We start from the raw sequence: 16,546 nt of genomic DNA on the forward strand, positions 1-16,546 counted from the left end.
GTGGGTGAAGCACTGTTAATAATAGCCCTCAGTCTTGCTATAAAACTTTTGCAGGAGCTAAAGATCCTTAAGATCCTTAAGCTTTTTGAAGACAAAGCCTGCAATCTTGAATTTCATACAGTTTCATCTCTATACAATGGCATTTACTACTAAATACCATTATGTTTTGGAGAGATTTCAGCATGATGCAATAGGAAACCTCACTGCTGTAGCCTACACCTCGGAAGTGCCAGCAGATGTCTCAGCCTGCCAAGTAATCCAGTATGTTACTGTGATCGCTCTCCACAGAGCTTAACTAAACAAAAATCAAATAAGCCCTCCACAGGATTTCTAACTGTTTCAACCATATGCAGGCATACTTTTCAGAAGAGCATTTCATATACAGTGCAATCCTTCAAAGTATCTCTCTCTACCAACCACTGAGATCCCGCCTCCATCAAGACAATGCTATGCAGAAAAAAAAAAATGTTGACAAAACTGACTTTGAGAAGGCATGCTAGTTAACAGCAAAATTTGCACATCATTGGACTTTGATCCAGCACAGCACCATGCTGGTCTTCTAAGTGTGCACACACAGATTTTGTGACTGACCTGAAAGAATCTAGCAGCCAGTTACACGTAGCTGAGGAGCTAGCTTCCAGCTGCCCAAATATCTTGCATACATGCACTTCCAGGGATACAAAATTATATTTTGCTTAACCTGTATTGAATTCTACCATACAATCAAGGGGTAGGAAAGGGGATATTCAAGGTCTATCCTTCCATTTCAACTGAACAGCACAGAGGCTACTTAGCACTTCCATGCACAAACATGCAAACAGTCATTAACTTTTGACTGTCATTTTTAAATGAGAACACTTGCAAAACCTAGCTCTGACATACTTCTGGTGGTGGACCGGGTACTGGCAGTTTTGTAGACTCTTCTGTGAACTATGTTCTTTCCCAAACTAGAACCAAAGTGCACACACTGGCAGCTGTCTGAACTTCCATTTGTTTCTTTGCCCACAATTTGTTAAACTTTGGCTTTGTTCAGAAACCAGTTCCACTGGATGTTGCAAGTAATATTTTTGGTAAAGTAAATCATGATTTCAATTACAAGAAAAGATTTAAAAGTTCAATTCAAGGAAAGAGGAAAACTTTGTTACAAAAACTGTATTAAGCTAGTTAAGCTAGCTAGATAGGTATGCTATCATGCTCCATTTAAAAAAAAGCACTTTTTGAATACATTTTTTAATGTTTTCGAGCCTAACATAGGAGGGATGATAACCCCTAAATTAGGCCTAAGCAAACTTTAATCTGTACTTAACCATGTCCCACTTGCCTTTCTGCTTCTAGCCCTTCTCTATCCCCTAGATCCTCATTTATTTACTTATTTTGGTAGTTGTTGGCGTTGACATGTTAAGCTCAGCTAACAAGACTAAGCAGGATCCCACTTATTCTGAAGCGACATAAAGCTGAAATGATCCTACTCATCTTCAGCTGTGCCAGCTTCCTGAAGAAAGTAGGTATTTTCACAGCTGTCAGGGGTCTCACTGCATTGCAGAAATTCTACTTACTGAAAAAGAGATGAACATGGAAAGAATCTCAGGTTTGGACTACAGACCAGGATGCATTTAATGTCTCTAAATGACCATTCAGCAAACACCCTTCTCTTTCACATATGGCCCACAGTTCATAGGGAACACTTTGAAAAACATCACAGGACTTAAATTAGTTGTGATTTAACAGGCTTGTAAAAACATTTTATTTTAAAAAATAAATAATTTCGTTCTTGTTTGCTCATTTTTGAATTTAATCATCCAGCATTATCCCTTGTATCAGTTCCCAGAGATAACTGATGCAAGAGCTACTATGAATTCAGTAAAAGACTATAGCACTTTTCTGTCGCCATAGAATTAAGTCTGATATATAAGAAACCTAACAGCACACCTATAAACAAGTGTTTGATACAGATAGGTAGCTGTTGATTGATCACCTAGTTCTATCTGACAACCTAACACCAGCAAAATGAGTTTCAGAGCAGCACATTCAAGAGCCAGCTTGACAAAATAAAAAAGCTAAGATATACCTAATAGAAGATTTCACTGAAATTAGCTGAGTAGAACATGGTATTCAAGTTATGAGCAGCCCCTCCAGCACATATGAATTAACCCTCAAGGAGACAGATGGAAACAGTGAAAGAAAAGGAACAAATAGTTGCATACAGCCTACCATCATGCACTGATGATGCAATGAAACACTATGTAAATCACAGGTGATACAGGGAAAATACATTTATAGTAAAATAAACAGAAGAGCTGTACCAGAAAGGTACAGTTGAAAAGCAAAAAAAAAAAAAGAAGACATATAAAGTACTTGTGGTATCTATCTCAAGATCCTATTTCAAATCCTCTAAAACTGCGTGTAAGTTATTCTGATTCATAGTGGTGATGCAATTAAGCTTTGCAAGGGTTTTGGCATTGTGTAAATCTCATGTTTTAGGATCAAAAATGCAGGTAAGGATTACCACAGTGAGATGTGTATACAAACCCTTTTACAAGACTACCCCTCATATTAAGGGCACCCCTTGCACAAGAGCAGTGCAGCACGTCCCTCCAGTACCGTGTCCAAATGACATTTTGAAAAGACTTTTCAGAAATCTCCATCATTACAATTTTTTGAAAGTGTACTATTACTGACAACACACAGTTGTAATGATGCAAAAAGAAGTCCACTCGTACTCCTCTATTACTTTCTCGCTCTGAGCATGTTACTACACTTGCTATGTTTACACAAATGTCTCATATCCCTCTGTAGTCTGATTTCAGCTTCAACTAATGCCACAGGCACCAGTTGATCTGCAATTTTCATACAATTGGTATCTACAGCCCCCTACGGATGCATGTATTTAGTACTTGGCAGCTTCTACACCTCTGAGAGATGCATGCAACAGAAGGTGGATGATAATAAGCAAATCTCTTACAATTTTTTAAAAACCCTGCAGTGCCCTCTACAGTGATGCTACAGCTGAATGACACCCTCTGTTCCCAATATCAGCTCCAATTCTATTCAATCTCTCCCCTCCTGATTTCTTGAAAGCTCCATATGGATAGGAAGTTTAGCACAAGAAACAAAAAGACAATATAAAAAACACTTGCAAATCCTATGCTTTCACACTGTTCTCCAGATCAGAGAAGGCTGTCAGACAGAATTATAAAAATATCAAGACTGCTTCAATTGAACATTAGAAGCTTAAAGGGTTTTTTGTTCATTTAAAGTGAAAGCAGAAGGCACAAACACAACTTTGTGTCCTAGAGGCATCACTAAGCCCAGAGCAGCCACAGATTGAATTAAAAATTACAAGCCTGAACCCCAAAACTTTATGTGCCCTGTAAGTCTCCTTATGGGCCTCTGCACACCTTTCTTTTATTGCATTCTAATGTTCTTCAGAAAAGTGAAATTCTCTATTTTGTACTGTAACTACAGTTGCTGGCCTACAAAATGTCACATCAGTGCATGTGTAGCTTGCAAAATGCTAAATGGACCATGCCGTGGAGAGACGAGCAAGAAACAGAGATGCTGGTTGGTAAAAGAGCATGAAATTGAGATAGGCATCTGTGCCCTCTGAGCACACTGAAACCAGAGAACCACACAGAGAAATCAACAGTGAACTTGTGACTGTTCCAGTATTCTCCAGGTGATTTTTAAATGCCACACATATCTATTCCCATTTCTGCCAGTACCGCTGGGATGGCTAACACCAAGTGTAAGTACATTAATTACAGGTGCTGGGGAGAACTCTCTTTATTATTTCACACCTCTTTTTTAAAGGTTCATGGTTGGAGTCCAGATACATTCTCAAAACACACCTGATAGATTTCTTGAAATAGAAGACATAAAAAATTGAACAAAGTTAATGTTGCTAGGTAACAACTATAGGAATAAGCTACATATGAAAGGCGCTCATAAAAAACCAAAGCTTCAATGAGCAACAGGAACAACTGGCTATAGGTGCCCTGCAGCAGGAAGGAATGAAGTTGTACACTTGGATTAGTGGGTAAAATGAGTTTTAGGAATTCTGATAGAAAAAGATGGAAGGCTAAAAAATTAAAAATTCTGTTTTTGTCCAGTTCACACCTAATGCTTGACATCCCAAAAAGTGAAGACGATGAAAGCTAGGTATTTGGGGGAAGGGAGGGTGGCCAAGGAGGGTTTATTTGTTAATTACGAGGATAAACTAAGGCAAAGCATGTCTCTGATGAAGATTTTACTGGTTTTGCCATTTGACAGTGCTGCAATTATTCACATAACATTCAGAAGCACTTCCCACTGTACATGCTCCCATTTCTAACCCAAGGACTGCAGAGTCAGGTTGGTCCTTTTGTGGAGTGGATGGATATTGGTTGCCTTGACAAACAATTGCTGTAGGTGGATATCACCACCACTGCTGAACTCTTGCTAGACTCTACTGCACACACAAGTGTTGAAGCACTAATGGCATCAGTATGAGAGGGGCTTGAAATCCAAGGAAACCATTGAAACCATCTAGAATTCTGATTGCACATGTTCCAACTATAAGAGATAAGATTAAAATATGTAAGTCACAGTCAGTCCCTTTTCCAGACTCACACAGACCGTTTAGAAAACAGAATTCCTGGTACCTGTTTTCTCAAAGGAAATTTTTAGCTTTGGAGGGGGGAAAAAAATAGAAGAAAGCATACCTTCCTTCCTAAAAGAGCATCAGGTCAAAGTTTGAACCCAAAGTCAAACAGGACACCAGCTGATCCTATGTCACTGCATATTTAGACTGCCCACCTCCTGCTGGGTGAGCACAGCCTCATCCAGCTATCGCTGATGACAGCAATCAGCTGGTCACCTTTCAAAACCCTCTTCGCAGGCCAGTGCCTGCACAATCACTGCTGTATAGCAACTATTGAGTAAGCACATCACTTAAGCAGAACACCAGATTAAGTAGACTCCGAGAAACCATAATTCTTGAGCAGATTACAAAATCCAGTGAAAAGATTAATTTTCAAGTAACTGGTAACATCTGCAGGTTTTTTCCATGAACATGAGGTTCAGTGGTTTTCCTGTACCTTTTTCTTGTGTCACCTACCTTTAATTCATTGATTTAAGAAAAAGACTGATAAAGACCTTTAAAAAGAAAGCATTTCTTTGTTTGGGTTTATCAAGACAAAGAAAACCCAAAGCAGCCTCAGTTACCCAGACAGAAGCAGCAGCATAGATGGCAGATTGGGATATTCTTTCAATTGCCAAACCTGGGGTCAGAGTAGATCAATCCTCAAAAAAACCCTTAAGGATAGAGCGGTTACATTGGTGAAGGCTGCAATACATCTCAGAGTGCACAGGCCAGATGGATTTTCCTGGTCCAAAAGGAGACAGGAACAGAAGGAAAGCTAAAGCTTAAGTCAAAACTTTGTGAGCAGTAGTGATGAACCTATAGCCTTGTTGCGGCTCACCCCTAAATCACAACAAAAAAGAAAAGAAAGAGTGAACATGAGCCACAGACAGATCAACTGACCCCAGGGATTCTCCATTCAAGTCTTACCTTCCTGGTGAGGTTAACTGGGTGTCTCGCACTTGATATATTATCTCAACAGCAAAACTGAGAAAGCAAGCCCTGTCAATATATCCCAAAATGATGACCATACACAGACTGTCACTTATCCTTCAAGAGGACATGTGTGTGGAACACCTGGGCAGCAGACGGGCTCCTGGTCTGTGCAGCCCATATGAAACAAACAGAAAATCCACTGGAACTGTTTAGACAACAGGCAAACTCATACTGACCTACTGAGCCATCAAGGAACTTACAAGTCGGAGCTGAAGAAGCACAACACTGGGTGGCAATGAAGAGGGGAATTGAAATACTGTCAAGTGACCACAGGGTAAATGCTTGACTGCATATTATATTAGACAGTCATATTTTTAACAGAATGGTTTTAAGAAGATATCTTGTATCAGTGAGAGCTGCAATTTGACACAGAAAAGGTCAGGTTTAGTTGCATTTTTATTGAGATTACCTAGTCCTACATCAGAAACAGAATAAAAAACTTGAAAATACCCAATAATTAAATATTTTTCTTATGTTTACATGAAAAGAAAAAATATTTTTCCTAATTTATTCTACCATGTCCCATATATAGATTTCTACTCATAGTGCTTCTCTAAAGTTTTATTTGGATATTTTATTCTTATTGCCCATGTCCAAGAAAAAGAAGAAAAAAAGTGAGAGTGCGAATCAAATATAGACAAATAACACTACTACACAAGTCACAGTTCAAAAGGAAGTTAAAAATTCACACAGATGAGAAGAGCTACGCGTGTCTTGCAAATCTAAAGCTATTAAAGGCAAAGGTAAAAACAGTCAAAGCATCTAATGCTTTCCTTTCGGGAACCTGTGTTCTCCTTCCCTGATTAAACATCATAATACCCAGCTGAGTAATCCCAGTTGAACAATCCTTACAAATCAATATAAGTACCACTGCACAGATTAGTCCCTCCCATCCTGCCAAGAAAGCCCAAGCTTTATCCCTGCTCCGGGAAACATCATGCATAACCTCCTAAGGTGCTGCCATAGCTCCAGCCAAAGCCTGCAACGCCCTGCCTGCTCCAGCACCAGCGTCAGCAGCTGCTCCAAGAGAGCATCGCCCAACTGCTTCGGGAAGTCCCGGCCTGGCAGCCAGCAAACTCCAGTCTTCTTGCATAGGGGGCTTCACTTAAAATCCACTCCACAACAACTTCTAAAAAGCTTTCAAGTAAAAGGTAATTGGATTAACCCAGGAAGTCCATTAGCATTTCTCTTCAGGAAGTGATGGGTATTATTATTATTATTATTATTATTATTATTATTATTATTATTATTATTATTAAATGAGGCATGCCCCTCATCACCTGATACCTGAGCTAACCTTTACTCCCACTAAGGTTAAACCGTGAGTTTTAAATTTTGCTTCAAACAAGTTTGTTGCTGGCTTAAAAAGCACATTTGAGGACGTAATGTAAGTTCCAAAAGTTGCATACAGCAATTAATGAATCAGCTATTCTTCCAAGTTAATTAAATATTGCGTTTTCAGCATATAATAGTTACCTAGCTATGACTGATGGACTTACAAAGCAGACAACTGGAACATTTAATATTTAAGGTACTTCTTGTCAAACTTAACAGAACCAAAGTCAAATGAAAAAGTAAAATGCTTAAATGCCACGGTAATTTTGATTTCTTTTTATCAGTTGCTTTAATAGTTTAGTGTTAACTGCAATTATTATTTTGGTAAAATATCTACAAGAGACTAAACTGGGGGAGAGTTGTTTGGAATTGCAACACTGCGTTAAAAAAAGCGTCCTTTAAAAGGCTGTTGGGGACTTGTAGAAACTTATTTGTAGAACATTAGAAATTGCCTCTGACTTGACTTTCAAACCCAGTACCTGACATATAAAGATAAGCAAGCCTAACTACCTTAGCTTCACTTCAGAGACGAAGGCAGCTGCCATCCAGATGTCCTCTTATTGCATAGGCAGCATGTCAATGTAAGCTTTCCCTACATTTCTTTGCCCTACTAAAGGAGCAGTGTTTTGGGGCACGCATTTAATTTCATCTGCACTCAGGTGCGCTGTCCCTGAATCAGCTGTCTATTTTAGGCTCTTCTTTCAGGCAAGCCAAGCAACTGCTTCTGAAAAAACACATAGTCCTTTGGGGGTGCAGAATAAGGAGATCTCCCCCCTTGGCCTTGTCAGCAAAGGGTGGATAATTTGAGAGGAATTACTGCTGTAACGAAGCGTGAACCTCCACTGCATGAGAAGGGAACGCTCCAGTCCTGCCGCACGGATCCCCAGATGGCAAAGCATATTGCTGCAGTCTCATCCCAAATGGCGGTGTGGAGCCACCACGGAAGGTGTCTGTACCCCACTCTGCTCAGGAAGAAAACAGTCATTTATAAAAGCTCTGTGATGCCTCCCTCTGCCTTGACTACACTGATTCCAAGAACTCCCATTAGTCAACCTGTTTTGGCTTTTTTAACATAAAGTAACAACCAGAAGAACCCCCAACCCCAATCAAGGATTATGTCACCAACAACATCCCCAAGACCAGCAACAATACAAAAGAACAAGTAATCTACATTTACCATTCAAAACTTCATTGAAAATCAGTAACATCAGCCTAACTTTATTTAGGACTAAGAAAACCATGTGCTAATGTTTCTTCTGAACTCACCAAATTGAGTCTCTTTTCAGCTAGGCAAAGCCTGGTCCTTTGTGATTTATATCCCACAGGTAAGCTGCACTGGTGAAAATCAGTCAAGATCAGGCTCACCCAGAGGGGAAATCTGCAGGTGTGCTATGCAGAAGACTCATCACAGCACAGCATGAGTCAAAACAAACGTTTCCATTATGCCCGTTTTTCCTTCTGAGATCGACATGCCTAATTTCACAAGCTGTGCACATTCCCAGTTCAGGTACACAGGGCATACCCTGTGATTTTGGGAAAGCAGCCTGCTGCTCTTCTCCATCTAGTTGGCGTTCATGGAGCCCAATCCCCTGACTAGACTCACCTCCTTGCACGTCCACAGAACAAGCCTGGAAGCAGAACACAAGATATTTTCCCTTAAGGGTACTCTTTTAACAGACCATCACTTCTTATGACGCTGTTTCCACTTCTTTTACCCCATGTGACAGGGATGCTTGTCACGCTCAAACGAGCTTGCAGGGCGCTGATCTCCTGTGCTGCGCTGCTTTACTCACCCCACCACCCCTCTTAGGAGAGATGCCCCAAAAACCTGTGGACACGGGGTCAGTGTTCTCAAGAGGTGAGACAACCTGCTCACCTCGCTCTGTTTCACATCTGAAATACAGCCCAGAAAAGCAGAGAAGACTGGTTTGCTCAGTCAAAAGCACGCCCACGTATTTACAGACCTAGAAAGGCTTAGACCTAGAAAGAGGCAATGTGTCAACAGGACAGGGCTCAAGGTAGGCCAGAAGTGTTGCTGTAAAGCCTGAAGGTTCTGAAGGACTTCTCTCAGTGGCTTTTTAACCAAGTCAGCACCTCCAGGTTAGCCACCATAGGAATAATACCCATGGGTGTCCCAGCGGCAAGCCTTCCTGGCCTCGGTTCTCTGACCTAGTGACTCATCAGTGATGCCACCCTATCCTTAGAGGTGACCTGTATTTGGACTTTAGTATATTCCACATTCTCCCGATGTGTATTTTTTCTGCTTAGGCTCTAAAACTCATTGTCATCTTTCTGAAAAATATTTATGGTTATTCTGGAGCCTAGAAGCTGTAGTCACTGGGCTCATCACCCAATTGTCTTTGAGTTGCAGACCTTGCAACTTAAAAGCTATCATCTGCAGTACTTCAAATTTCAGAGGGACTGGGAACACTCTACTCTGCCTGAGCTCTCCAAGATTTTCCAACCACTTAAGGACAAACCACAAAAACATACACAAAAATAGTAACTCCCTTTTGCTCTTGAATACCAGCAAGTTCACAAATTAATTGCAAAGATAAACAAAAAAAATTAGCAGCCCCCACAATGTCTTGTTTGAAATATAAACTTATTGCCATCCTAGTTTATAAAAATTTAGAAGTGCGTGCACATGTAAATTCTCGAGCAAGGTATGTTAATTAGGAAGGTTAACAAGGCACAGCCAGTTCAAGAATGCTCCCTGTGCATTTACAGATCCACTCAGACAGTGGTGCTGTAACACACCCTAACATCACACTGTTCCCAACCTCATCTTGGACATGGCACAAATTGCCTGCAATCTTGATTTGGACAGAAAGACTTAAATATTGTTACTGCAATCCTAATGCCATTAATGAAATTACATACTAATTGCTTTGGTCAGTAGCACCTTATATACTTTAATTACTTAAGCAGCTGCTTGCAGTTAAGAACTCCAAATTTAGCTACATCTCATGCTATATTTTGAAAGGGTTTTTTTGTTTAGCTGGTTTGCCCCATTTAACTCTGGCTTTTTTTTAGCTGAAAACGCAACTAGCTTGACAGAATCTTATCCATTTTAATAGGCACAAAGAGACTTAGAAAATGTAACAAATTCAGATTGATATTCCCCTTGAAGCTTCTTGGCTTTAAGAGAAGTGCTGCAACCTTTTTCAAACTCAATGCAAGAATGTCAGCTCCTTTGATGCATTTCTCAAGTATCCTCACATGACACAGCTTGCTGAAGTGCTGTCATGAACCACTTGCAGCATAATGTTTACATAAAGGCAGAAATAAATACTGTGCTGCTTATCACAGTCAGGTAAGCTGAAAGACAGTGATGACTGAAGCTTATTGTTACAATGGTGCACTGTGGTAAAAGATTCTAGTGCAAAACTGACATCAAATTACAACAGAGTTGTTTTTTCTACTGATTTTGCTTATTTTATTAAGCTATAAAATTTGAGGGGTTTTATCCCCTCCTCTTATTACATGAGCTGAAAAGAAGTCTCAAGCTTGCTATGTCTGCTTTATCGATAAAATAAGAAATCAGAGTTAGAGAAATGTACTATTCCAGTTCATTCTGGGACAGCCTTAACATCGCAAGATTTTTTTCAAAGCTACAGGCACCACAAATAATGCAAGAGTACAATATTATCTTTTGTTATTTTGCTCCCCTTTAAAAAATTCAAAAGCATTTTCTTTGGTATGACAACATATTTTCACTGATGTTCCTCAATCTTTTCTTAGATGGACCCAAAGACCATCTGACTAGAAAAACAAACAAACAAACAAGTACAGACTTTGTTTCCTTACAAATTTACAACCTAAAGCACAAGCCAAGGCAGCTGTAGGAGAACATCAGAATGTATAGTTACCTAAAAGTATTTTAATCTTTAGTAGTGAAAAATAAATGAAGGTTATTTCTCTTTTCTGACATGTTTATGCACCTAAACACACTTAACTCTAACCATAAAATGAATAAAACACCAACATATGGTCTCAGAACAGGAAAGACCTGCACCAAGAGCTTCTGCATCACGTAAAGCACTAGAAACCACTTCAAAGTTTCCTCCATCTCCAACAGTTCTCCAAAGCAGACACTCCATATGGACTTCCTTTCAACTTACAAAGAACTAATTTTGAGAGTTATCTTGCTGAATTGAAGAGTTATCTTCTTTTATACTTGTCTCAAATGGATTTCAGATTCTTACTGTCTTCCTCTGTCACCACAGTCGGGTACCATTTCATAGAGAGCTACTTATGTCCTTTTCTACCCTATTAACTTCTCTAGTGTCCACTCACTCTGTCAACAACATCTCCCAATTCTGCCCTCATTAGTGAGTCTGTCTGTTGGCCCCTCAAAACTGAGCATGCACTAGAAGACTCTGTCTTCCCACGTTATAACAAAATGCATTTTGTATATATCTGCACATTTGCCTGAAATACAAGGAAAGGTTGCGAACAACCAGTTCAATAGAAATGACTCCACATTTCTACTACTTTTCCTGTTAAAATATCTGTATTTCTAGCCCAGTATAAGTGTCTAAGAATGCTTTTATTGCTGCATTTCATTGCACTTGTCAAACCAGCATAAACTTCCTTCAGAGAAAGTGTTTTTTTGCTATTACAAGTACATTAGGAAGAGTGCCAGCACAGCTGTAACACCAAACCCCTGGGAGACACCAGACCCTGGGGAATGCAAATGGTCTGAGAACATCTCTTTTCAGGGCAAAGTCATCAGCACGGAGATCACCAAGTCTTCTTGCTCCAACACCCTCACTGTAAGAAAGGAGGCCTTCAGCAAATTTCTCTGGTCCTCTCAGTTTGCCTTGGAGCCAACAGTCTGACAGATTCATCTCTAAACTTGCTCTTCAGAAAGAGATCTCTCTGTTTTGTATTTCACCAGCATAACACAGCAGGAGACATGTATCCTGGCCCAAAAATCTCTGCACTATTGCCATAGGGAGGAAGGGTTGAGAGGGCTTTTTGTTTTGCTTTGTTTAGTTGTTTTCTTAAACAGAAAGTTTATAGAGATACACAATGGTAGAAAGATATTACCACAAACATAAATACTGTATTAGTAGACATCTTGGCTCCTACAATAATGGAAACAAATTAGATCTCTTTCAATAGTTTCATTTCAGCTACAAACTAAAACCATCTTAAAGAAACTCCATGGCTTTTCACTTATGCCTCAAGTGTTTTTAACTTATGTCTTTATCCTGCATTTAATGCCTTTTTTTTTTTTTTTTCTTTTTGGTAGTAAATGTTCCAATGTCATCTGACATGTCTGGTCACTGCTCCCAACTTTAATTTCAACCCCCACATACACAAAGCTTCAAGTACCCTTCAGCTTAATTCACTGACCTCCTCCCTCCTGTGAGTCAAGAATTATGCACCATCAATCAAAGCACATTTATGGTACTTAGAAGCTGCATCATCCCTCATCACTTCCATGTCATAGGCTGCACACAAACAAGTCAATTTACAGAAAGGCTACCCGTCATATCAAAGTAATACCCTATGGTTTACCCAATGCATTAGGACACAATCTCACATATGTTCTCATTTCAGTCTTGACTTAATCTCTGCAGAACTGGCTCTCAAAAGCTGAAGTGAGACTTCATCTTCAAAAAGACCATGCACACTACTAAGCAGATCTCAACCACATATTTGACAGAAGTTCTGCAATAGCAATATCCTCATTTTGCTGATGGGGAAAATGTAGGCAGACATCTACAGTTATTTGTTTAATTCTGTGTAGAAGCTAATTCACTGAACGAGGGCTTCTAACTCTTTGTCCTGCTCCACACAGGCAGTGGCCAACCCCAAAAAGTATTTCCCAACTTCGACACAGAGGGGGTTGTGGGCTGTGGGGTGGAGAGCCCATGGCTGCTTCTGCATGCTCATGTAAAGAAGAACATGCCTGTCATCATCCTGCCATGATTTCTGCTGTCCAGTTATTCTGAGTAGCTTATGGATGCCTGAGTCATTGATGGTTAGCTACCACCACACAGGAGCCAGGTCTGCTGCTGCCATCATCACCTGCTACAGTCTGCAACCCCTCGTTCCCATCTGTGCCTAAGAGTCCATGCAACCCCACAGTGCAGGCTGTGGACGTTTGTTACTCCATGCAACTTCCAAAAGGAGTGAAAAATAACCAACCCCTTAACAAGGACCCTGCTACCTATAAACCTGCCAGCCAGACCGCGGTCAATCACATTCTTTCAGCAAGGACTGGCTGTAAATACAGGCAGGACACTCTGCAGAGGTGCAGGGCTTACAGAAAGAACCAGGAAGTTCCTGTAATCAAAGCCTGTACCATTTTTCAGTCTTCTTGGTATCTGAAGTCTGACTTCATTCATGAATCTTAAATAATTTTTTAAACATAGAAAATCATGTTGATACTTAAATAAACGTAACTCTGCCACTAAGAAAGCCTACTTTCACATTCACCCAAGACCACGGAAATTTATTTGGCAAGTATTTTTAGTTACATCCTTTTTTTTTTTTTTTGATACACCACAGTGTACGTTCTTTTTGACATAACTGAGCTAAGGTATACTTGCTGATATAGACCATGAATGCATTCCAGTGTAATTTGTTTGTCTCAGCTAGAAGAGATATGGTCCCATGCTAGAAAAATCCCAAAATCGGCAGTCCTCAACTTCCCAGAAATCTGCAGAACCAGTCCTTATTTTAGATACAGATTAGAAAAGACATTTCTAAGGAAGATCATGTTTAAGCTATAACTTGAACTGGGCATTTTCCTCTCAGCTGTACAGTGTGTTATGTCTCTATGTGAAAATCCCATTTTTCTAGTACTTAAGCTCCAGAAAATTGTTTTAATGTGCAGAACATGATATTAAAAACTTACACGAATTCTATACTTGTTCAGACTGCTTAACCTAAATTTGCTCTAATACTGTCAGCCAACTTTTAAAATCCAGTTAATTTTTAAGCACAAGGACAACTTTTGTTTAGCATTTATAATTCTTCCTCTAATTAAGACCAACTAACAAGTGAAAAGGAGGAGCACAAAGTAGTTGAATCAAGGAACATTAAAGCACCAGAAGCCTTTAGGAGCACCAGAAGCCTGCAGGAGAACTGCAATGTCAGAAATATGCCCCATTTCACTATTGCAAACAAGTCTTACCTCACTCTCATTCTATTTCTCACCCCTAGAAATGTTACAGAGATAGACATTACTTGTTTTTTTATTTAATTCTTTTTAAAGAGAAGCAAAGTGAATTTCTGTAATAATTTCTAAGATGATAAAAGCTCTGCTTTGAAGATGAAGCTCATAAAAAAGTAAATTAACTTATACTTTTTTTTCACCTGAGGCACTGGAAAGAAGAGACAGAAACCAAAGGTTAGGACACTTATTAGGACAAACAATGGAAGGAAACTAAGAGCTGTACTGCCTGTTCTCCACCCTCTCACTACTTTGACAGACACCAAAAATATAACTTTGAAGGTCAGGGGAAACCAAAAATCCAAAACTCAGATATGCATCTCTCAGAAATGTTTGCAGACAAGAGGGCTGCACTGTGTCAGCTATTAAAAATCACCTGCATCACAAAGAAGATCAAAGTTGTATTGGTGGTCAGAGACAGAGCAAAAATCAGTTCAGGGATAGGAGCAAATCAGGACTTTATCTGGTTAAATGGATTTCATTTTGAAAAAAAAGAAAAAAATCTGATAGCAAAATTGTTAAATGTTCACACAAAGTAAGGCCGTTAAAGGGTTTCTTGCAAAGATGAAGTCTAACCAATATCAATTCAGGGAGCAGTTTCTGACATTATATCTGCCCCTACTTGACCACACCACTGCTACCACACTCTTGGAAATAAGTTTCATAGAAAATGGGGTCCATTTTCCCCCATCATCTTCAGAAAGCACAGAGGCATAGTTAACACTGTTCTCTTGAGAAATCTGTCTGCTTTTACTAAAGCAGAGGGATTTATAAAATAAAATAGCCTCCCCTCAACAGTCACAGTGATTTCAAACATTGCATGTGCTGCAGATAAATGGCAATCAGTTTCTGAGGGATGATACTCTTAAAAGTCTGAATAAGCAGAATAGATTTATTTCAGATTTGAACACAGTCATGAAACCAGATTAAAGCCCTAGAGCTTTCCATGCAATCAGATACTGAAAGTCAGTTCTCTTTCCACTAAAACTGACCTTGCATAGTGATATTGTACTTTTATCTCAAAAATTAGAGATACTTCTTAAAAGATTATTTTCAAAATATATAACAGTACAGTTGCAGTGAATATGGATTATTACCATCTCTAAAAATATCCTTCCCCTTTATATATCAAACTGCCTTTTAAACTTAGAATTTGATTTTGGTTAAGGTGTCAGAATTCAAAGTTAATATTCTGATGTTGCAGAGACACTGTTTTTACTGAACAACTGTCACTGTTATAGCATAATTAAAAGCCAAGCTACATAATAAATCAACTTTCTTAGCTGGAAGGGTCATTAGTATTGAAACTACTTTAAGTGCCCACAGTCATGTTTTGACATTTGGCTATAACACCTTCACTAAAAGGTTCAAAAGGTTCTTACATAAAGATAGGTATACTTCAAACATTCCCCCTAACAGGGAATATGCAAAATCCAAGAACGTGAAGGAAGAGGGTGTAGTAGCACAGGCAAGAATTCAACTCAACCATGTTAAAAATGTCATCCAGAAGCTATCAAAAGAGCTTGGAAACTGGATGGAAACTACTAATTTCCATTGAAATGGAATGTTGACAGTAGAAATTTTGTCATATTACAAAAGAAAACGTAAAGGCAATACACTTATGCCAGAGAACATAAGAGCTCATCCCATGATTTTACAGTTAACTTTCATTAACTAATGAAATCTAATTTAGATTAAATTAGAAGAGGATATTTCAGATCACTAAGCTCAATTTTGGACCACTAACTCAAATGGAAGAAAAATGCTGCCCAGTAGACAGAGGAAGACCTGAGACCAGAAGTTCCCAATACCTGTTGGACAGTATAAATAACTATATAAAATTATCTTAAAAATAGTGAAATCTGTAATATTTAACTGCTTTAGCAATGGAACCATGCCATTTGCTAAGCAAATACACTTACAGAGGAGGGAGTGCACCACCCATAGGATAACAGACTTTTATTCCCTCATGAAAGACGTGAGATAAACGCAAGAAATGAGCTCAGCTCTGATACCTGGACGAAACACCTCATCACGAGGTGGATACTGAAACACTGGTTTCCCTCAGATATCTGTATTTCCCCAGGCACACCATTTCAAACAGACGCATCAGACCTGTGAGCTCAAGCCCAAGAAAGGGAATGCCTGGAAGAACACCATCCCCATGAAGGGCTTGCAGGCTGCTCCCCTCCAGGATTCCCACAATTCGAGGCGCTCTCTCTCCCAAGGAGTCACCAGCCAGGCTGTGCCCGCACACAGGTGCCTGCTCGGCGAGGGGCCCGGTGACCACTGGAGCGCTGGCAGCGGCACAGAAAGTGTTTGTGCCACCAGTGGCTTCACCTCACAGAGCTGGCCCACGGCTGGGGGAGCTGCCAAACGTGAGCAAATCCATGATGTGAACACTG

At 39.7% G+C, this 16,546-nt stretch overlaps 1 protein-coding gene across 6 annotated transcripts in view; it reads right to left on the reverse strand.

Annotated features, from left to right (window-relative positions):
• The window catches only part of GRB10 (growth factor receptor bound protein 10), a 146,728-nt gene that overhangs the window by 59,111 nt on the left and 71,071 nt on the right, over positions 1 to 16,546 (reverse strand). The window lies entirely within an intron of this gene.

Source organism: Vidua macroura, chromosome 1, assembly GCF_024509145.1.
Source record: "Vidua macroura isolate BioBank_ID:100142 chromosome 1, ASM2450914v1, whole genome shotgun sequence".
Lineage (NCBI taxonomy): Eukaryota > Metazoa > Chordata > Aves > Passeriformes > Viduidae > Vidua > Vidua macroura.